The 23879-nt window shown below is 40.4% G+C and overlaps 1 long non-coding RNA gene across 1 annotated transcript in view; it reads left to right on the top strand.

Moving 5' to 3' along the window:
* Window positions 1-23879, top strand: part of LOC147916133 (uncharacterized) — a 50500-nt gene that overhangs the window by 25083 nt on the left and 1538 nt on the right. Inside the window, exon 2 of the long non-coding RNA XR_015553431.1 lies at window positions 17543-17701. This is a non-coding gene — a long non-coding RNA (uncharacterized LOC147916133). The remainder of the gene's footprint in view (window positions 1-17542; window positions 17702-23879) is intronic.

Below are 23879 nucleotides of genomic sequence, written 5' to 3' on the forward strand. Positions count from 1 at the left end.
GTCTCCTCTCACTACTGCTTTTCAACATCATACTGGAAGTTCTAGCTAATGCAATAAGACAAGAAAAGGAAATAAAAGTATATAGATGGGTAGGAATAAATGAAAGTGTCTTTGTTCACCATTGACATGATCATCTACGTAGAAAATCCAAAAGAATTGCCAAAAAAACTCCTGGAACTAATTAGTGATTATAACATGATTGCAGGATATAAGGTTAATATACAAAAGTAAATATCTTTCTTATATACCAGAAATTAACAAGTAGAATTTAAAATAAAAAACATATTACCATTTACATTAGCACCCAAAACAATGAAATACTTAGGTATTATACATCTAACAAAATATATACAAGATCCATATGAAGAAAACTACAAACTGATAAGAAAAATCAAAGAACTAAATAAATAGAGAGATATTCTATGTTCATGGATAGGAAGATTCAATATCATCAAGATTTCAGTTCTTCCCAACTTGATCTATAGATTCAACACAATCATAATCCCGGCAAGTTATTTTGTGGATATCAACAAATTGATGGAGAGGCAAAAGACCCAGAATAGCCAACTCAATACTGAAGGAGGAGAACAAAGTCAGAGGACTGACACTACCTGACTTCAAGACTTACTATAAAGCTACAGTATTCAAGACAGTATGGTACTGGTGAAAGAACAGACAAAAAGATGAATAGAACAGAATAGAGAGCCCAGAAATAGACCCCCATAAATATAGTCAACAGATCTTTGACAAAAGAGCAAAAGCAATGCAATGGAGCAATGATAGTCTTTTCAACAAATGGTGCTGGAACAACTGGACATCCACATGCAAAAAAATGACTCTAGACACAGATCTTAACCTTTCACAACAATTAACTCAAAATGGATCATAGACATAAATGTAAAATGCAAAACTATAAAACTCCTAGAAGATAACATACGAGAAAACCTAGATGACCTTGTGTATGGCAATGACTTTTTAGATACAACACCAAGGCACTGATAAGCTGGAATTCATTAAAATTAAAAACTTCTGCTCTGCAAAAGACAAAGTCAAGAGAATGAGAAGTCACAGACTGGGAGAAAATATTTGCACAAGACACATCTGATAAAGAACTGTTATCTAAAATATAGAAAGAACTCTTAAAATTCAACAGTAAGAAAACAGACAACCTGATTAAAAAATGAGCCAAAGACCTGAACAGACACCTCACCAAAGAAGACAGACAGATGGCAAATAAGCATATGAGAAGATGCTCTGCATCATGTGTCATCAGGGAAATGCAAAGTAAAACAATAATGAGATACCACTACATGCCAATTAGAATGGCCAAAATCCAAAAGTGACAACACCAAATTCTGGTGAGGATGTGGAACAAGAAGAACTCTCATTCACGGCTGGTGGGAATGCAAAATGGTACAGCCACTTTGGAAGAGAGTTTGGCGGTTTCTTACAAAACTAAACATACTCTTATCACACAACCTAGCAATGCACTCCTTGGTATTTACCTAAATGAATTGAAAACTTATTTCCACACAAAAACTTGAGCACAGATGTTTATAGCAGCAATGAAAAATTGGAATTTGAAATTTAAAAGACAATACCATTAAAATAGAACCTCTAAAAAGAAAAAGATTATTTTTAAATCCTAAGGTATATGTGCAGGATCTTTATGCTGAAAACTACAAAACATTGATGAAATAAAAAGAAGAAGACATAAATAAATGGAAAGATATGCTGTATTCAGCATATGCTGGGTTGGAAAACTCAGTATTGTAAAGATGCCAATTCTCCCCAATTTGATCTACACATTGAGCACAATCCCAAGGAAAATCTCAGCAGACATATTTTTAGATATTGGCAAGTGGATTCAACATTTATATGGAAAAGGTTATGAAACTAGAAGAGCCAAAAATTTTTTTAGATAACAACAACAAAAAGAACAAAGTTGGAGGATTTACATTACCCAGTTTCAAGGCTTACTGTAAAGCTGTAGTAATCAAGACAGTGTGGTATTGTTAAAAGGATAGACATATATATATCAATTGATCAGAATAGAAAGCCCAAAAACAGATCTACACAAATATAGTCAATTTATTTTTGACAAAGTTGCAAAGGCAATTCAATAGAGAAACAACAGTTTCCAACAGATGGTGCTGGAATGATTATTCATCCATATGGAAAAAAGGAACCTAGACACATACTTCATACCAAATTAACTCAAAGTGAATCATAGACCTAAACATAAAATGTGAAACTATAAGACTTCTAGAAAAAAAAAACATAGGAGACCTTGGATTTGGTGATCAGTTTTTAGATATGACACCAAAAGCACAACCCGTAAAAGAAAAAGTTGAGAAATTAAATTTTATCAAAATTAAAAACTTTTGCTCTACAAATGAATCTATTAAGAAAATGAAATGACCAGGCATAGACAGGGAGAAAATATTTGCAAATCACATATCCAGTAAAGAACTTGTATCCAGAATATATAAAGAACTCTTAAACCTCAACAATAATAAAACAAAAAACCCAATTTAAAAATGGGCAAAATATCTGAAAAGAAACTTCTCCAAAGAAGATATATGGATGGTAAATAAACATATGGAAAGGTGCTCACCATCACTAGTCAATGGGGATATGTAAATTAAAACCACAATGGGACACTACTACGCACCTATTAGAATGGCTAAGATAAAGAACTGCATACAAAATGCTGGCCATGATGTGGAGCAATCGGAACTTTCATTCATTGCTACTGGAAATGCAAAATGGTACAGCCACTTTAGGAAAAAAATTTGGCAGTCTTATAAATTTAAACATGCATTTATCATACGACCCAGCAGCAATCTCACTCTTGGGTATTTATCCAAGTAAAATGAAAACTTATGTTCACACAAAAACCTATATGTGAATATTTCTCCCTAATTGCCTCAAAACAAGCAATCAGAGAGTGAATGAATAAACAAACTGTGGTAATCCATACAATAGAATACAACTCAGCAATAAAATGGAACAAACTATTGATTCGTGCAACAAGGTTGAGTGAACCTTAAATGCATTTTACTAAGATAATTGTTGGGGCTGGGTGATGGATACACGGAGATTTGTTATTCTCTTTAACGTTGTGTATGATTGAAAATTTCCATAATAAAAGGTTTTATAGGGTATTTTAATATAGTATTTTAATGACATCATAATGGCCAGATACGTCACAGATGTGACTAAAGTTCCATATTCTGATGCCAGAAGCCACATCTGAAATGTTGCACAGCACACTGCAAGTTAAATGAAGATCAAATTTGGTAATGTTAATAATTTTATTTCATGATCTTAAGACATATAAGAAAGCTTTTTGAATAGTTTTCAATACACAATTTTGAGGGGAAATAAGACTTATTGGCTTATTGGTTTTAAGAATTTAATTTGCGTGGGTACTAGAAATAATGGAGAAAGCTGCCTTGGTCAGTCTGACCCCTGGCAGTGAGACTCAGGCAGCCTGAGGTCCAGGACACAGGTCCAGATGCGAGCAAGCACTTTGTCTTCCACGTCTGTCAGTGGAGGGTGTGTGAAAGGGGAAAGGTTTGCTACAAGCTGTGTTTATATTTGTCTTTTCTTTAACTTGAGACTGTCTGAAATTTGAGAACAGCAAGTGCTCAACCGTTCTCATGGATCTTGTTACTTGAGATCATTTCTGAAGATGATGCTCATGGAGTTCCATTTACTCCCAACATAGAACCACCTGTGGGTTTTTCCCAGCTGTCTTAAGCTATAACCAGACCACATTGAAATTTCAACATTTCTATCCTCCCTCCACAAAAAAAAAAAAAAAAAAAAACACTCAAAAAATTATGAGAAGTTTCTGAGGTGATGGAGTGTTCTATACCTTGATAGAGATTTGGGATACACAGGTGTAGGCATTTGTTAAAACATGGGAATTTACACTTAAGATTTTGCATTTCATTGTATATAAATTTCACTTCAGAACAAAAAAAATCATCAACAAATCTTTAGCTTACCTGAATGACGTGCATCCTGAATTACTTAGGGGGATGTCTGGTGCTGACTGCAATTTACTTTGAAATGCATAAAAAAAAAGATGGATTGTTGAGTGGATAGAGAAATGAATAGACATGTGATAAACCGCAGAGTAAAATGTTAATGGTGGACTCCAGGTGGTAAGTATACAGTATTCACTATAAAAGTGTCTCAACTTTGCTGTATGTGTAAATTTTCATAATGAAGTGTTGGAAAAAAATATCTAGAAATTTAATGCCACCCTAGTTCAGCAGGAAATGCAAAAGAGGCCAATGCTATGATTAGACCCATGTTCTGACTACCAGGTGCAATAGCCTTTTAGACTTAATCTAACTTCCTGGATTCTGATCTCTTGGGGCTTTTATTACTCAAAACTAGTTGCCTCATCATCCTTCTACTCTGACTTTGTGATTTATCTATTAATTTGTTCATTCATTTTCGAATACTACTTTGCCTACTGTGAATCTGGCCCTGTGTAGGTATTGGGGATACGGTTTGTCCCTGTTCCCATGGAGCTTTCATCCATGGTTTATTCCCAGCCACCAGTACCGCTAATCCTTTAATTCTATCAGGAATGCTGGTTCCTACATCTTTGGCTGAGGCTATGACTAACAAAACCATTTTATCTATGGAATACTATGGAATCCATGCCAAGGGCCTAGGAGATTTTGGAGGGATCTAGGAAAAATGTTTTATATTTGAAAAAAAAAATCTCCAATTTACAAAAAGGAAACTGCAAAACCCTCTACATTCCCTAGGCGGTAGACACTGAACTCCCAGTCCCTTTGATTCTCGCTTTTTCACAGCTCTGGATCCCGCAGGACTGCCAGCCAGCATTTCTGGTCCCAGTGGCAAATCCAGCCCCTAGGGATGCTGGAGGGGAGTAAGATACTTCAGCAGTCAGATGGATGCTAAGCTATCGTAGTCTTATGCCACTGCAACTTTGTTCTTTGGACTCCCTTGGGCTGATTCCTTGTTCACCAGGCTGCCTTCTGATTCCCATGTGGGTCTGCAGAGAGGATGCAATATTTATTTATTTCTGGTCTCTCAGGCAAACCAGTAACGTAGCTTATGATTAAAAATTGTTGCATTACAGGTCTGGAATTTGGGGAGAAAATACACCAATCATGCCAACACAATTATTATTATTTTTTGGTCCCTTGTGGCCATAAATTTCTCAGTGTAAATTAAGTTGGTAATATAGTGACTAAAATGAGGGATGAGGAATATTCTGGCCCACTTGGTCATCCCTAGCCTTACTTTTGAACTGTTCTAGTTGATTCAGGCCTCATAAAGCCTTGTTTTATCTTTTTTCTCAACTTTTAGGTTCTAACCACAGCTGTTCTCCCATTGTCCACTTTACTTGCCATCTACTCTCATTTGAAGCACATCTTATCAGCTGAGACCTTAGCTTCTGTCTCTCCACTTTTAGCTGTGTTATTTCAGGGCCCCTGGGTTAAGGCCCAGTCACCCCAGGGCCCTTGTGCCACAGTGACGCTCTTGTGGATCGCGCTCACTGCACACCCAGAGCTGGGACCTAAACAGCTTTTTGCACATAAAGTTTTGTAATTATAAAGATTTCCACCCAGTACACATGGACAGATATGGTATATTGATTTTAAAGACTCTGTTTTAACCAAAGTAAACAACAGAACAGTGCCTTATAAACCAATATTTAATGAAAACAGAAAATTATGGAATGTTTTATTTTTATTGGTTGGGAATGTTTTATTTTTATTGGTTGGTAATTATGCCCGGATGATTCGTAAAATTGCTGTAGCATTCTTGATTTTATTGCTCCCCCATGAAATCCTTCTCTATTTTAAATAAAGTGCATTTTATCTATTGAATGCATATGGTACCTCTACCCTGTTATATTGTACAATTACAACACTGTAAATAAACACAAAGAGCTCTGTGGTTTGACTATTTTAACGATAGAGGATTAGCTCCCTCAGAAGAACAGTGTTTGTATCTCTTTCCATTTAGAATCAAAGGGAGTCTGATGACAGCTCTTGGAAAGGACTATGTTGAGATAACTGAATCTTCTTGAGCCAAGTCTTCACATTTATCTTCTGTTGTGTTAATCTGGATAACTATGAACAGATTGAAATCCATTTCTCTGATAAGGACCCCAAGGAGCTCACTGCATAGGACCTACCCCAGCTTGGCTTTATATTTTTTGCATTTTTCTTCTGTTACTGTTCAGAAAAGCTATTGGGTAAAAAAATATGTGTGTTTTTTTGTGTGTGTGAAACCTCTTTCAGTTACCATGAGTTTTGGTATTTAGTATTATTCAAATATATTTGTCTAACATTCTGACTGCTCTAATTGGCACACATTCTCTGTATGCACATATATACAGCCTAATAGCACACAGCTGAAGGCTGTTTAGCACCTCTGATGTGAAAGGCACTGGGCAATCTTAAATCCCTTGTGGAACAAAGTAGGACATAAACCAATCAACTCACAAACTATATAAAGATACAATATGGGAGACACAAAGAGGACTGTACTAGTCCTAACCTTGCTAGAACCTAGTAGATATTCTGGTTCAAGGCCAAACTGATACTTTTATAATTCATAAAGAATTATTATATAAAGGATTATTAATAAAATAATATTTAGAGCTCTTTTTATAATTGTATGGAGAGTCTATGTTTACTCATAAATATTTATTATTCATTATTTATTACATAAATAGCATTTATTATTATTTATATGAGTAAAATACTACATGTTAACCATTCTCCAGGATTGACTATTTTATGTCAAAGCTATGTGAGAAAATGCTGTCTAAACTTCTCTGCAAGATGTGTGAAATTCTAACATACCTGAGGAAATTCAACACGTTTTAATTTATCAGCAGGCACAAGACATTAGTCTACCACCCCCTCCTCCCCACCCTCAGCCTCATTGCCCCCCTCACCTCCCGTGAATTAGGACAGATAGAGGAGTGTAAATACGACATAACTGGCGAGTCCTCTGTCAGCTCTTCCTGCTACGCACATACCAGCTAACCTTGGTCGTGAGAGAGACATCTGTATATTTGTTTTACACACGTTCACTCAGTTTACTTCACAAAGCTTAATGTGCTATGCTCAGAATTGCCACAGGCACATTCTTACATTTCAGGCATGCATAAAAATACAGGTTTTGTTTTTGTTTTTGCCAATTAAATAAAATAGGGAGGTGGTATTTTGTTGTTGTTGTTTTTGGAGATAGGTCTCACATTTGCTGAGAATTAGGTGAGGATTTTCAGGGGCAGGAAGCCTGTTTAAGGGTTTTCTGTTAAGCCACTGGCTGAAAACATTTGGTTTAAACCACAAGTGTCCAGGGCTGGCCTTCAGCATCTCCGAGTGCAGGCTGCTTGTCTCTGGTGCTCACAGCCTCCCCCCTGCGCCCTCACCTGCCCCTCTCCCACTTCTATTAGTAGGTATGTGTTTGGAGGAGAGGAGGAGGCTTTTACTTTTTACCTTATGCCTGCATTTTCACATATTTACCTTTTTTTCTTGGTAAAAACATTGAAGTTCTACTCTCTTCCACCTGCTTTTTTCAAAGACACGCATTTCTTAAATTTAATTGTAAATATAAGATGTTCACCACGGTGCAGCCCCTGTCCCACAGCTCCCCATACTCACTTCTTATTCCTTTCTGCTTCCCCAACCTTCTCCTTTCTCCCTCCTCACCTTTTGCTTTCTCTCTACTCTCATAAGGTTCCAGTTTTGTTTTTCCTTTCTTTCTTCTTCCTTTGCACAGATTTTTCTGAACTTCTCCCTTTGTAGGAACCATTCAAGAGATTCTTCAAAGGTCCTCATTTGTAGTTACATCCACCTGTAGTCACTATGGTGGCTGTTCCTTTAGGCCATGGTTCCAAGAAATTTGTCCAGAGCGACTACTGCATCGAGTAGCATATTTCTCTACTTCCTTTATTTTCTTCCTTCACATATTTTGAAGAGAAATTATGAAAAATATGTGTTCTTCCTCTTCCTCCAAGTTCTTTTTCCTCCTGGCTTGCATAGCCGGTTTCTCACCAGCAGAACTTTCTGTAAAGTGAAAGGAAATCATTGCATACTCAGTAGGCAAATCGTTAACTAAAAGGCACACTGAGTTGCTGGGTGTGTCCGGAGTCTGATTAGATTTGAGAAGAGGAACAGAAAGAATGGTTGTATTTTAGAAATTGAGGAGGCCTCCTGGCCTAGTTTGAAAAACACAACCAGATAAAATTCTATTAAATAAATAAAATCCAACAAAATCTAGTTGGGAAGATAAACTAGAATCTTGTTACTAAAGGTGTCAGAGGTCTTGGTTATATAGCATTGGCAAGCCATGCTGTGGCAGCGTCCCACATAAAGTGGAGGAAGATGGGCATGGATGTTAGCCCACTGCCAGTCTTCCTCAGCCAAAAAGAGGAGGATTGGCAGATATTAGCTCAGGGCGGATCTTCCTCACACACACACAAAAAAATTAAAAACACATAGATATCTTCCTGGCCCCTGTTCTTAACGGCTGACCTTTTCCCACTAAATTCTGACCTTTCTCTGCAGCCCCTCCCGCACCCACCCTGGAGAGCTGGCCGTCAGGACTACTCCCAAGTGGCTGGGTCTCTAAGGGAGTGCTGGTTAACCATGTTGCTCCTACGCAGGTCATCTCTTTCTGTGCACAGAGAAAATGCTAGGGTGAGTCATAGTCCTCCTTCCCTAACAAAAGGGCATTGTACTGTGCTGTTTGATTTGGGCTCTTGTGTGCAGCTTGTGGTTGCAAACTTATGGGACATGAGGCGCAGCTCCAGTGACACACCTCCCAAGTTGCATTATAATGATCTGTTTTGAATGTCCCCCAACAGACTGTGAGATCCTTTAAGGCTGAGACGCTTTTCTTTATCTTTGATCTCCAGCCCTAAGTACATTTGTGCCTAGCTCAGGGTACATGCTGAGCAAATGTTGCTTGGTTGGAATGCTACAGGACTAGGGGAAGGGCAAAAGTCTGTGCTGTACCCCAGGAGCCGAGAGACCCTTTTATGAGGTCGGATCACCTTCACGGGGCCGGCAGAGGGCGCACTTGCATCAGTAGCTAGAATGTGTTTGCTTTGCCCCCGCTGGTTTGCTTGAACGTTACCTTTTTGGTGAACCCCAAGTCTGTGCTGTACCCCAGGAGCCGAAAGACCCTTTTATGAGGTCGGATCACCTTCACCGGGCCGGCAGAGGGCGCACTTGCATCAGTAGATAGAACGTGTTTGCTTTGCCCCCGCTGGTTTGCTTGAACGCTACCTTTTTGGTGAACCCGAAGGCCTGAGACTAGAGCAATTCAAACTTCAACTTGCACGTACGCATTAGGACATCATCAGCTGTACAGAACAAACCTGCATTACGTTTGGTCCAAAAGGCACAAGAGCAGTGGAGAGTTAGCTTAAAGAATACTAAGCCATGACATCTCATAGAGTCAGATCTAAGGAGGAAAAGTTACCTGGTCAGTCTTCCAGGAAATGTAAATAATTTTAACGTCGGAAGGCTCCTTACACTCCCTTGATGAATTAGTTCCTCTAATCCAACCACCTCATGTCTCAGATGAGGAAGCTGAGGTTTATAAACCCAGCCCTCTAGACTCCTCAAGAGGATGTATCTACAGAAAAATCATACTTCTCTCAAAACTGGGTTTTAGGCCTGTGTTGAAAACATGTGGGAGGGTGGCCATTTGGAAAAACTGCACCTAGAATCCTTCTCTCTCTCTTTCTTATATTTATATATGTATATACATGTACATGTATAAAAATATGTAATATTTATATATAATATATAAAAATATGTATTTTGTACATATAATAAATATATATTAAAGATATACATATTTTTTTCCAGGTCCTTTAGAGAGGCAGTATAGCGTATTGGTTCAGCATATGGCTGTGACCCACCCAGACTGTCTGATTTTGAATTCTGGTCCTGTCACTTATTAGCTGTGTGAACTTGAGCATGCGACTTAACCTGTCTGTGACTTAATTTCCTCAACTATAAATGAGGTTAATAACAGTACCTGTTTCATTATATTATTTTAAAAATTAAACGCGATAATCTTTGTAAAGCTCTTAGGACAGTGCTTGGTACATAAAAAAGTACTATAATAATTGTCTGCTAAATAAAATACATAAAAATTTGAAAAACACTATTTTAATAATGGATATGGATGACATTCCAAGGGTACTTATTTGTTTTTTGTTTTTTGTTTTTTGTTTTTGGTGAGGAAGATCAGCTCTGAGCTAACATCTGTTGCCAATCCTCCTCTTTTTGCCGAGGAAGATTGACCCTGGGCTAACATCCATGACCATCTTCCTCTACTTTATATGTGGGACACCTGCCACAGCATGGCTTGACAAGCAGGGCCTAGGTCTGTGCCTGGGATCTGAACCTGCGAACCCCAGGCCACTGAAGTAGAGTGCATGAACTTAACTGCTACGCCACCAGCCTGGCCCCTCAAGAGTACTTTTTAAAAGGTTGGAAGTTGGCTTTTAATATATCTTTTTTAGGGAAAATCAACTGTGTCAATGATAAGGGTGTGAGAAAGAATGTGTCGTTAAGGAACCTGACCACCAGTCTGAGAGCCCAAAAGCCTCACACTGCAATTCCAGGTGAAGCTCTGGTTTCCACGGTCCATAAAAGTTATCTGACATGTTTTTTCTCATTTTGGAAAGCTTAAAAAAATACCACCCCAAACTCAAATCCCCAAACCTTCAAAGAATCAAGTGCTCGGAGCATTTTAAATGTACCTGCCCCTCCCACACTATTATTTCAGAGGAATCATGATATTTTCTCCAAGGCTGGTTCTTGATCAGCATCCCCCTTTTCCCTGGCATCTCCATTTGAAGGAAGCCATTACTTGTATTCTGCTCACCTGTTGGGCTGTAGGGAGTGGCTGGAAGGAAGGAGGAATAAGGATAGTATGTCTGTGCAGCACGGGAAGTCTCGACTTCAGGGTAAGCCTTGGGAAAGCTGAGTCCCTGGCCCTTTGAGAGGCCACTCAGGTCCCCTCTGAGGACCAGGGTCAGGGGCAGTCAGGTCAGGCCCAGCTGGAAGGGGCTGTCACTAGGCAGGTCAAAGCAGCTCTCAGGGGTGCAGAAGAGGCAGCACTTGGATGGGTACTGGAGGCCCTCCTTGGGGAGAAGCACAGCAGAAAAGTGGCCTGTGAGGAAGTGCCTCAGGGCCCCTCATGGGCAGAGGAGTTGGGGAGGTCTCTCGTAATGAGGGAAAGGGGTCCGTAAAACAGGCCCTGCCTGTGAGCAGAGAGGGCAGAGAGAGTGTCGGAAGGCAGGGGGACAGGATTCTTTGGAAAGTCAGGACAGTGAAGTAGGCTGGGGCTTAAGGGCCCTTAAACAGGACAGTTACAAGATTTCTCCATAGCCAATGGAAAGGGAGGGGGCCTGAGTACCTTTCTGCTTCTCAAACTTGCAGCGATGTGGGATCGGGGATCTTGTTAAAACTCAGATTCTGACTCAACAGGTCCGGAGTAACGCCTCTGATTCTGCATTTCTAACTGCTCCCTGGTGAGGCTGCTGGTCCTTAGACCCCACTTTCAGAAGCAAACGTCTCTTCTAGACTTAGAATAGAGACAGCTGAGCAACGGAATGGAGGTCATGGAACAGAGACTCAACCACAGGGCAGATTCTTTGGGAGGAGGTCCTTCCAGCTGTAGTTCAAATTCAAGGGTGCCTCTGCAGGTTCCCAGGTAGTAAAAGCATTTAAGGAGGAGTTCAGGGCTGGCCCCGTGGCTTAGCGGTTAAGTGCGCGCGCTCCGCTGCTGGCGGCCCGGGTTCGGAGCCCCGGCGCGAACAGACACACCGCTTCTCCGGCCATGCTGAGGCCGCATCCCACATGCAGCAACTAGAAGGATGTGCAACTATGACATACAACTATCTACTGGGGCTTTGGGGGAAAAATAAATAAATAAAATTAAAATTAAAAAAAAAAATTAAGGAGGAGTTCAAACAGGGAGAGGAGGGAAAGGGGTCTCAGATTTAGGGACCCACACCAACCTCCCAGGGTGCTTGGGGGCTGGGAAGAAGAATGACTGGTCTTCATTCGTCAGTTGGGTAGGGGCGCCCAGATCACCAATAATCAGGGAGATCTGATGAGGCAGAAGAAGATGCTGTCAGGAAAGTCCCTAAACAGCCCCTAAATTCCCGGCAGGCAGCTTTCCACGTGTTCCCTGGAGGCCACCATTTGGAGGTTTTGAAAGAAGATCCCGGGTTACCCCACACCAGCACTTGTCAAACCAGGTGACACAGTGAGAGAAGCTGCTAATTGTAAAAGAGGCAGAATGTTATCTGTACTGTTTGAAACAGTTTTCCAGGGGGAAATAAGGATAGGCTACGGCAGCCAAAAAGGGCTGGGTGTTGGCTTTGCAGAAAGATGAGTTACGCTGACAAACAAGGTTGCCAGGTGTCCCGTATTGAACCAGACAGCGTGGTATTTTAGTGCCTGGTGTATTAAAATGCAGTAAATACCTGTTTTTAGAAAATCATCATTTCAGATGTACTTTTTCTTACATTTTGATTGATTTTTAATCAGCAGAAGTTTGTAACTTCAGCTTTTAGTTACTCCTTCTGGCAAGTATTGAATGGACAAACACTACTTGAAGGAGCCTTATAATTTTTTTGAAATGTGAGGAATCCTTTTATTTATCTGCGTGCAAGTAAACCACTCCAACACTAATGTTAAGTATTCTGTTAAATAAAGTCTATACCTCAGGAGGGGAAGGTACATGCTACAAAAGAATTTCTGTTTCTTCAGTCTCTAGGGGGTGGAAATTTTTGTCATCTTAGGAACGCAGTTATCTCTGGGGCCATAACGAGCACTAATGTTTATTGCGGTTTACTGCGTGCCTGACACCGTGTGAGCGCTCAGTGTCCTCGACCCTCTTTCTTACAGCAATGCCACGAGGGAGATGCTCTAACTGTCCCTATTTTACAGAAGAGGAAAAAGGCTCAGAAAGATTAAGTATCGAGGCCAAAGACCTATATGTTATCCTCAGTTCCTCTTTTTCCCTCAGACCCCTCATCCAATTTATTAACAAGTTCTATCAGCTCTAACTCCAAAATATATCCAATAATCTAACCTTTTTTTGCCCTTGCTCAAGTCCTCATTGTCTTTCCTGCTTGGATGTTGCCTTAGCCTCCAGCTGCCCCCCTGAAGCCACTATTACCCCCAGTACAACCAACCCTCCACACAACAGCCAGGGTGGTCTTTTGCTACTGTAAGATCACATACGCTCCAGTGGCTTCCCTTCACATTTAAAATAAAACCCAAAGTCCTTATCAGGACTCACAAGGCCCTACATGCCTCTGCCTCCTGGTTGTCATGTGCCAACTCTTCATTCATTCAACAAATATTTATTGTGGGTTTACTGTGTATCAGGCACTATTTTAGATGCTGGGCATATTGTTCCTGGACAGAGCTTACATTCTAGTGGGAGGAGACAATAATCAAGGAAACATGTAGGATATCAGATGGCGAGAAGTGCAATGGAGAAAATGAAGCAAAAAAGGAGAATAGGGCATGCTGAGTGGCAGTGAGGCACCTGGGATGGCCAAGTGGATGGCTAGGAAGGCCATCCTGATAAAGTGACATTGGAGCAGAAACCTGGAGGAAAAGAATGAGAGAGTCAGGTGGAATCTGGAGGAAGAACATTCCAGGCAGAGGGAACAGCAGGTGCAAAGGCCCTAAGGAAGAGGTGTGCTTGGCATGTCTGAGGAACAGCAAGGAGGCAGATGTGGCTAGAGCAGAGAGAGTAAGGTAGAGGAGTAAGCAGAGGTCAGAGAGCAGAGGGGATGCGGGGGAGAGGACAGACCATGTAGGAACTTGTAGGTCCCCTCTCACCCTTACTGCAGGCACTCGGACTTTGAGTGGGTGGGAAGCCAGGGGAGGATATGAGCAGGGCAGTGATGTGACTGTATAGAAGGGTGGGCATGGCTGCAGGGAGACGTGTTCAGAATCAAGGACGGAAGCATTGGTGGTGGCGGGAGCCAGAAGACCACCAGTGGAGGAAGGGAAGTGCTCGCAGGTTGCTGATAGGTCTGGGGAGTAAGGATAGAGGATTAACGATTGGATTTACTGAGGAGAAAGATTTAGCAGCTGAGGCAGTTTCAGTGGAATGGGGGCACAAAGCCTGGCTGGAAAGGGTTCAGAGGAAATGTGGGGGGTGGGGTGGGGAGGAAGTGCTGACGGTGAGTAACAGTGGTCGTGCTATAAAGACTATGAGAAAAACGGGTGGTGGCTAGAGGGGCAAGTGCGGTCAAGAGATGACTTTGTTAAAATGCAAGAAATCGCAGCAATTCCTTATGCTGATGGGACTGATGGAGGAGGCAGACGGCAAAAAAGGCGGGAGGGAATGGAGTTTGTGCACCTGTAGGAAAGCCTTCAGCCAGGGGGACAGGAGGGAAGGCGGGGACACGGGACAAGTACAGGTGGGTAGATGTGGTGGCGGGAGCCTGTGGATGTCCTCTCTTGCTGGCTCCTATTTTCCCAGTAAAATAGGAAGTTCATCAGTGAAGAGTGAGGATTGGGGAGGAAGTGTTGGAAGTTTGAGGAAAGAAAAATGATATGAAGCTAAAAGGAGTTGAGTGTTTATGCAGGGGAGTGATTATAATAATGGACCTTGGCTCTCAGCTGGTTAAGGAGGGAAGTGAGGATATGAGGGAGGAGAGGAGCAATAAAAAGGTAGTAAAGCAGTAGACTGTAGGATCCAGTGGAGTTGGATTAATTTTGGAGTTGGGGTACCACAGGGCTAGGAAGATAGGAGGTGATGGTGGAAAGTGGGATGCTTCATATGCCACCATTCTCTCTTCTACACTCTGTTTCAGTTCACTAGCCTTCTTGCTGTCCTTCCAACACTTCAAGTTTGTTTCTGCCTCAGGGCCTTTGCACTTGCTGTTCCCATCACATCTTTGCATGGCTTGCTCCCTAACTATACTCAGCTCTCTGCTCTAATGTCACATTCTAGGGGGGTTTTCTCTGATCACCTAGGTAACAGGCAGTCTCTGTTCCCTGACCCTGTTTCATTTTTCTTTAAGGCATGTATTACCACCTGAAATTATGCTCTCTTCATTCATATGTTTATATTCTGTGTCTCCATAAGGGTAGGAGTATTGTCTTGTACTACATTATATCCCTGACACGTAATGGGCACTCAATAAATATTTGCTGAATGAATAGTGAATGAATGAACTTGCCCAAGGCCACTCAGCTAATAAGGGATGGAACCAAGATCTACACGCACACTCTGACTCTACAGCTTTGTTCTTAACCACTCGATTGGGTGAAAGAACTAGAAGGAGAGAGAGGCTGCTGCAGCCTCTTGGAGGTTTCAACCTCTGAGATTTTAGTAGCTTTCCTATGATGAAGTTTGAGGGGAGGAAGGGAAATACTTCTATATTGAAGGGTTTATGGAAAAGGGCAGAAGGTAGAAAAATTATTTCCTGGATAGAAAAAATAGAAGGACAAAAAAACAAACCAGTGACAGTGTACAGGTCTGAGATTGGGGTATTGATCAAAGGCCACTTAAGGCTTATGTGTGATTTCTTTTTTTCAAAGAAAATGCCTTAAGGCAGTGCTTTTGGAATTAAAAATTAAAGTGAAAAAATTACCCTTTTTTTTTTGAAAGAAAAAAACAAAAACCGCAGACAATCTGGTGATGAAAGGCTACAATTTTAAGTCACCTATTCTGAGAGAGCAACTGGTTTAGAAGATTAAGCCATGCAAATCTAAAGCAAAGATCTGGAACCATCCATTTTCCAGGTTACTCTTCAACCTTCAGTTTCATTAGGGATGACTTGGAGCAGCCGTGCTGGTGACGCAAGACTTATTGCTCAGCGTTATTTTCCACTTGCGCATTGGTTGGATCCGTTTGAGTCAAACTGTGCTTTTGTAGACTTGGTTGCTTCTTTTGGAAGCGTTCTTTCAAATTAGGTTACAGAAACAAGAGCTGAATTACACACACAGCTGCAGAAACAGATTTCTACTCTCAAATGTAAGGCGAAAAATATGAATATTGAGAGTATTCCTTTAGTGTTGAAACTGACCAACTTTCTTGGTAAAGTTCTGTTTCTTAACACAGAAATTGGTGGGTGGGGTGTCCCAAGCCCTGAGGAGGCAGGCAGGCCCCTTTAAGAGCAGAAGTTGGGGTCACACAGATGGACGTTTGAATCCAGTTCTGCTCCTCATAGTTGGATGACCCTGGTCAGGTCATTTAATCCTGTTACTTTCCTCATCTGCAAAATCCATGTCCCCAAAACTCCCTGGTGGGGTTGCTGTGAGGATTAATTGAAAAGATGTGTGTGGTGTCACAGAGTGATTTGCTTGATAAATGGAAGTCATTATGTAAATTGCTGGCAGACTACTTCTTGCTTTTGTGCGCTGGTGTTTTTGTTCTAGCTCTGCTCATAGACAGCATGACTATATAATTTATCATCCAAACTGGGACCCTTTTGAGAAAGAAAGGGGACACCAAACCAGAGAGGACTCCGGGCTCTTAGGTGTAGCTCAGGACTCTCCCCAGGCAGACCTCGACGTACGGTCTGTTCCCTAAGACTAACTCCTGGTGAGACTCAGAGGCCTGGAGGAGGGAGGTGGCTGCCATCCTGCTGCCACCACCTCCTGCTGGAGGGACAAGGAAGAAAGGGAAGGGGTGGGCAAAGACAGGCCTTGTCTGTATTAGTATGCTAGTTAGCAACTAGTAATACAGTCTTTGAAACATTTTAAGAATGGAAGAAACCCTCTTCCCCTCCCCCCGCCACCTTATAATTTGGCAATGGACCTTCTATTGGGCCCCGATTGGGCTGGAGATTAAATAGCCAGCATGTTCCAAGATAGCATCAAACCCACAGGGGAGGGTGAGAACCCCAGTGTGGTTGTAAGTAGGCCTTTTCTTGTGAGCCAGACTACATGGGTTTATGCTAGTGTGTTTATTTCTCTTTGTTACTTGCCAGCACAGTGATACCCAAACTTGCAGGAATTTAAGGATAAGCAGCATTACTTTAATTAAAATACCCATTCCCAGGCCCCCACTATAGACCTTCTAAATCCAAATCTCTTGACGTTCTGTATATTTAAACTAGCGTCTGGGGCAGTTTCTATGACCCGGCAAGGTTAGAAAACATTGCCCTGGCCTTGAGAGAAGTTGTTTAAACTTTCTTGCTTTGACTTGGTTGTGCCATGGGGTATTGAGAAATGCCTTTCGTCATCTCATGCTTGGGCCTCAGCTGTTTAAGGAAGAAAGGATCCGAGGAGGCTTTGATGCAGCAAAGATAATCGGGGTGAGATTCCCTAAAGAAAGAAATCTCCAGGACGGGGTGCAGGGTCTGGTGGCCTCTCTGCTTTCTGCCCTGCAGTCACCTGGGGGCTCTTTTTCAGTGCCAACCTGGAGGAACTGAGCCTTATTTTTATTATAAAACCAGTGATTCCATGTCCCTATACTTTACTTAGCTATTGCTCTTTCTCTTCTTTCCCCATCATGCTTCCAGAAAGAATTGTTCATACTTCCTGGCTCCACTTCCTGAATTCTCATTCACCCCCGACTGCAGTGGAATGAAGACTGACCTGGGTAACCTGCTCTATGGGACTCTGGGCCAGTTAATGAACTACTCCAAGCCTCAGTTTCTCCACTGTGACTTCTAAATGAGGTAATGCAAGAAAAGCATCTGACATAGTCCCTGGCTTGTAGTAAACACTTGACCTTAACGCTCTACTTCCCCTACACACACTCACACCCAAGATCCCCCAAGGGAAATAGACACACGGGGAACATTAGCAAATGAAAGCAAAGTACCATTTGCTATGAGTACTCTGGTAAGCTGGGCCTGAGCACTCTTGGGGCTTCAGGTCTGAAGACTTCCTCTATCTTCTGTGCTACCTCTGCAGGAGCACATCAGATAGGTATGCCTGGTCCTCTGCATGAGAGGGAACAGATCCTGGTTTCAATAGTGAACAGAGGCAGCAAAAGAGAAGAGAGATTCTCTCTTGGGTGTGCTGGAGCAGGCTCCTATTGGCTTGAGAGAGCTGATTCTGATCATCTCTTTCCAACTGCCTGTTCAGTGAACTCAAGTTGGTAGCTTGAAATCAGCCATGGTGGGAGAATTTACACCATGGAAATTGCTAAACACTACAAAGTGTGGCTCCCCATCCCCCACCCTTGCCCAAAGCTGAATGTTAACTATTTATCAGCACACCCCTGGAAGAGGGCAGAAAACATGCTAGCTCGCCTACTCTGAGTTGGCCCTGGTCATGGTCCCACTCTGTTTCACTGTAGGAAGAGAGAGCAATGGCTGGGTTCATAGCTGCAAAAATAAAGATGATGACGATGATGATAAACACCTATTGAGCACTTCTAGGTACTGTGCTTCACTGTACCAAGTGCTCCCCATGCATAACCTTAGTTTATACTCCAATGACTTTAAATAGGGACTGTCATTACCTCTATTTTATGTATGACGAAACTGAGGATCAGTGCGGTTAAGTAGTTTGTCTAATGTTACACTGCTGGTGAAGATTCTGGATTCCGATCCAGGCAAGGCCTCTCGAGGGTCTCAGCTCTGACTTCCATGATGACCCCTTCCTGGGGAAGGTGGGCAGAGAGAGTGGCAAAGTTCTCTCCCCAACTAGCAGTTGACAGCATGTGTTACTATGACAGAAACATTTATATTTAAAAACATGCATCCTTGTGTATTGTGATATGATTTTTATATAAAATTTTTGCAGGTAAAAATGGATATTTACATACATGGTAAAAGTGTAAAAACATACATGGAGATAATGTGGGTTATTTTTTATGTTATTGCTTTTTTGTATATTTAAACTATTTTATAGTAAAAATTCAATATATTTCTGTATAAGGTAATCAGACTTGTTTTATAGTGAGATTATAGGTTGTTCTAATCATTTATTTAAAAATTGTTAATATTGTTGTTATATTGTCTTTTCAATTAAAAACATTTTTTAAAAAATGAGTGTATGCAAAAACTGGTAAAACCTGAATTATGTCTGTAGTGAGTCAGTTGTATTGTGCCAATATCAGTTTCCTGGTTTTGATAATATAAGATGTCATCATTGAGAGAACTGAGTGATGCAATGGGTTATTATTGTTATTTTCAAATGAATTAATATATATGTTATTTTTATTTATTATTCTCAAAAAGTTTGAGAATCTCTGTTTTAATGGGACCTTCTTCTAACCCCCAGGTACTGTTAGATGTCTCCCCTTTATGTTCCCATCCCTCTATCACAGCACTAACCATATTGTAGTTTATTTTTATAAAGTACTACATACTTTAAAAATGCTATTCTTCTTTTCCAGGAATCTTTGATAGGCCATTAAACTTTTTTCCACATTTAAAACTGAGATATAATTTATATACCATAAAATTCACCCTTTTAAAGTATACAATTCAGTGGGTTTTAGTATATTCACAAGGTTGTGCAACTATCACTATTATCTAATTCAAGAATTTTTTCATCACCCACAAAAGAAACTCTGTACCCTTTAGCAGTCACTCATCATTCTTTCCTTGACTCAGTCCCTGGAAACCACTAATGAACTCCCTGTTTATATGATTTTGCTTATTCCAGACAATTCATCCGAGTAGAATCATACAATATGTGGCCTTTTTGTCAGGCTCCTTTCATTAGCATAATGTATTCAAGGTTCATCCATGTTTGCAGCATGAACCAGTATTTCATTCCTTTTTATAGCTGAATAATATTCCATTGTATGCATATACCACATTTTGCTTATCTGTCTATCAGTTGATGGACATTTGGGTTGTTTCCATTTTTTTTGGCTATTATGAATAATACTGCTATGAGCATTCATGTACAAGTTATTGTGTGAACATATGCTTTCAGTTCTCTTGGGTCTATATCTAGGAGTAGATTTGCTGGATCATATAGTAACTCTATGTTTAATTTTTAGAGAGACAGCCAAACATTTTCCAAAGCATAGGCCAGCAACTTTTTTTTTTTTTTTTTGTTTTTTTGTTTATTGCAGTAACATTGGTTTATAACATTGTAAAAATTTCAGGTGTACATCATTGTACTTCTATTTCTGCATAGAGGCCAGCAACTTTTAAAAGAACTTTTTTTATTATTAGAAAAGTAATATATTATGTAACCATTATAGAAACTGAACAATCCAGTAAGGACTCAGAACAAAATAAAAGTCATTCTCACTTTTTACTACATATGGATAACAATTGTTAACATTGTGACATCTTTTTAATATGTGCACATACACACACACACAGTTGGCATCATGCTACCTACACTATTTTGAAATTTGCTTTTCTTCACTTAATAAAAGATCATAAATTTTTCAAGTTGTTAAATATTCTTTTTTTTTAATAATTTTATTTATTTATTTTTTTCCCGTAAAGCCCCAGTAGATAGTTGTGTGTCATAGCTGCACATCCTTCTAGTTGCTGTATGTGGGACGCGGCCTCAGCGTGGCCAGAGAAGCGGTGTGTCGGTGCGCGCCCGGGCTCTGAACCCGGGCCGCCAGCAGCAGAGCGTGTGCGCTTAACCACTAAGCCACGGGGCCGGCCCTGTTAAATATTCTTCTAAAACATGATTTTAAAATGGCTACATATTATTATTTTGTATAAATGTACCACGATTCATTTAACTCATATCCTTCTCATGGATAATTAGAATATTTCTAATTTTCCCTGATAGCTCTATAACAAATATACTTGGTATATAAATTGTGGCATTTATGATTATTTTCCTAGGATAAATTCCTAGAAATTGAATTAAGTGTATGTATTTTGAGTGTTTTTGATACAGATTACCAAACTGTCCTCCAAAAGGTTGTATCCATCTATGTTGGTTTCCAGCAGCAAACAAGATGGCCTGTCCCACTCAGAGCTGACCTACTGGTCATTATGATGTTTTAAATCTCTGTAGATTTAGTTTAAATCTACTAAAAAAGGCTGTATGAATGTTTTGCTTGATATTTCTTTGATTATTAATGAGAATGAAATTTTTTCTCATGCTTATTGAGTATTTGTATTTCTTTTTTTTATGTCCTGTTTTTCACGTACTTGGCCTGTTTTTCTATCTTAGTGTTTGCCTTGTTATTTATTTGGAATAGTTTGTAACATAGTTATACATATTTCATATATTTGTTCTAATTGAATTTGTCTTTCTTTTACGAATTTATCTTTTTTCTTTTTTTATCCATTACAAAAGTAATAGATACTCAATGTAAAAATACTAAAACTTATAATAATATAAAACACAGATACTGAAAATTTCCCAAATTCCATCCTCTCAAATTGACAGTTTGGTGTATATTTCTCCAAATGTTTTTTTCCATATACTACCAATTACATTTCTTTTCAAAATTGGAATCATAGTATATATATTGTTTTTAACTTGATTTCTCACTTACTATATCTTATAGATATCTCGTCAGTACATACAGCTTTATCTTCTTTTTAATAGTTGTATACTATTATGACTATATTGTGTTTTTAACATAAAAAGTTTTACATTTTTATTTAGTTATATCATTAAATCTTTTTATGGCATATTGCTTAATTTTATGCTGAGAAAGAAGGCTTTCGATTTTTTATAAGAATTCTCTGGTTATCTATTCAAGAAATTATCCTCATTTTAGAGACAAGCTATGCTGTGAGAGTGAAGATTGCTGACACATCTGTGTAAACTATAGGAGGAGTCTGAAAAACTTTGCTTTGTAAATGAAGGGGGGAAAGATTGTTTTGATAAAATAAAATATATTTAAGTGCCTATTTTAAGTGAATAAAATTCAGAGTACATTACCACTTCAGCTGGTCTCAACAACTAATTTTTAGAAGTTTGAAATACATCAATAGTCTTTGAAAGAGAGAACTCTTACTTCCCTAAAACATTCATGAAAAAAAGGTATAATCCCTGGGTTAGGTGCTGGGAATGCAACGATGAAAAAACACAGACACATGCGTGCAAACACACACAATCTCTACTCTTAAGGAGTTTACAGTCAAGTGGGGAAACAAACATTATTCAAATAAATACATAAATAAATATATAATAACAAACTGCACTGTGTGCAATGGAAGAATCGTATAGGATGATATGATGATTAAGAGGCACCTGTCCTCGGCCTGGAACGTCTTGGAAAGCGAACCTGGGATGTGTCGGTTGTGCTGTGGTTGGGGGCAGGGGTGGGGAGGTGGGGGTTTGGCAGCCAGTGAGGAGGTGCATTAGGGAGAGAAGGAACCATGGGGGGTAGGAACCCTGATGGAGCATGAGTCTTGGGCAACACAAGGGCTTACTCAAACACCTGCAGAGATGAAGGATTTCGAGAGAGGAAGGAGAAGGAGCACGCCTCTGCTAACGTATTTAAAGTCAAAGAGGGCAGGCCCCATGGCTTAGCGGTTAAGTGCTTGCGCTCCACTACTGGCGCCTGGGTTCGGATCCGGGGTGCCCACCAGGCACCGCTTCTCCGGCCATGCTGGGGCCGCGTCCCACATAGAGCAACTAGAAGGATGTGCAACTATGACACACAACTATCTACTGGGGCTTTGGGGGGGGGGGCGGGGAAAGGAGGAGGATTGGCAATGTTAGCTCAGAGCCGGTCTTTCTCAAAAAAAAGAGGATTAGCACAGATGTTAGCTCAGGGTTGATCCTCCTCACAAAAAAAATAAATAAATAAAGTCAAAGAGTTTTCATCCTTTAAAAATGGTGTAACCACAGGTGATCAGTTTGTCATCCCTGCTTTATAGGGAATGTGAGAGTCATTAAATGATAGTCGAAGTCCTGAGTGTCCAGAAACTGAGTGTTCAAAGAATGTAAATGCTGGGTAGAAAAGGATGACCCCGTGAAGTGTTCTTGAGTTGGAAAAAGAAAAGCTAGGAGTGAGCACGATGTTACTTAAGGCCAAGGAAAGATGGCCTTTTAAGGAGGAGGCAGTGAGTGCTGCTAAGAGCTCAAGGAAAATGAGAACTGAAAAAAACGTCCATTAAATTTCACAACATGGAGATCAACGACCTTCACGAAATGCCTACACTGTGCTGATATTGTCTAACAAGTCTCCTGCATCTTCTGAATTGGCTGTATCTTTTGCCTGACTGGGAGGGGTGTAAGCTGCTTTAGATCCAGCACAAGCTCCTGGAGATCCGGCCACATTCTGGCAACAACCAGCGTGGTGCTATAAACAACAAGAAAATTATAAGATAAAAACATTTTTTTTTTAATTTAATTTAATTTTTTTCCCCCAAAGCCCCAGTAGATAGTTGTATGTCATAGCTGCACATCCTTCTAGCCGCTGCATGTGGGACGCGGCCCCAGCATGGCCGGACAAGCAGTGCGCCTGTGCGCGCCCGGGATCCGAACCCGGGCCGCCAGCAGCGGAGCGCGCGCACCTAACCGCCAAGCCACGGAGCCGGCCCCAGATAAAACATTTTTGACGATGCATTGATTACCAAGTTTTGATATCAGAAACACTCAACCCGGCTCATGTTAAAAAACATGAAGCATGTATTTCTTGTGCAATGCTGTGCAGGTAGGTATCTGATAAGTCTACATCTTCAGAACCAAAGTCCTATGAGATGTCCTATTGCTTTTATTTAAGATAAAGAGAATATGTTGAAGGTACAGGAATCTACCAGCTACTGAAAACTGTAGAACCCCACCCCTGTTGTACCTTTAATTTATAGAAGAAATATTCTAAAAAATGTCCCATAGAAAGGATGAAAGTAGTTTTCTAAATCATGATTATGACTTTATTATTATAAATGACATTTTTCAAGATAAAAATAGAGTACATAATGATTAGTGAACTCAACAGAAAGATTCCAAAATAAA

Source organism: Ceratotherium simum, chromosome 10 (assembly GCF_057802395.1).
Source record: "Ceratotherium simum simum isolate JZ-2026a chromosome 10, ASM5780239v1, whole genome shotgun sequence".
NCBI classification, from domain to species: Eukaryota; Metazoa; Chordata; class Mammalia; order Perissodactyla; family Rhinocerotidae; genus Ceratotherium; species Ceratotherium simum.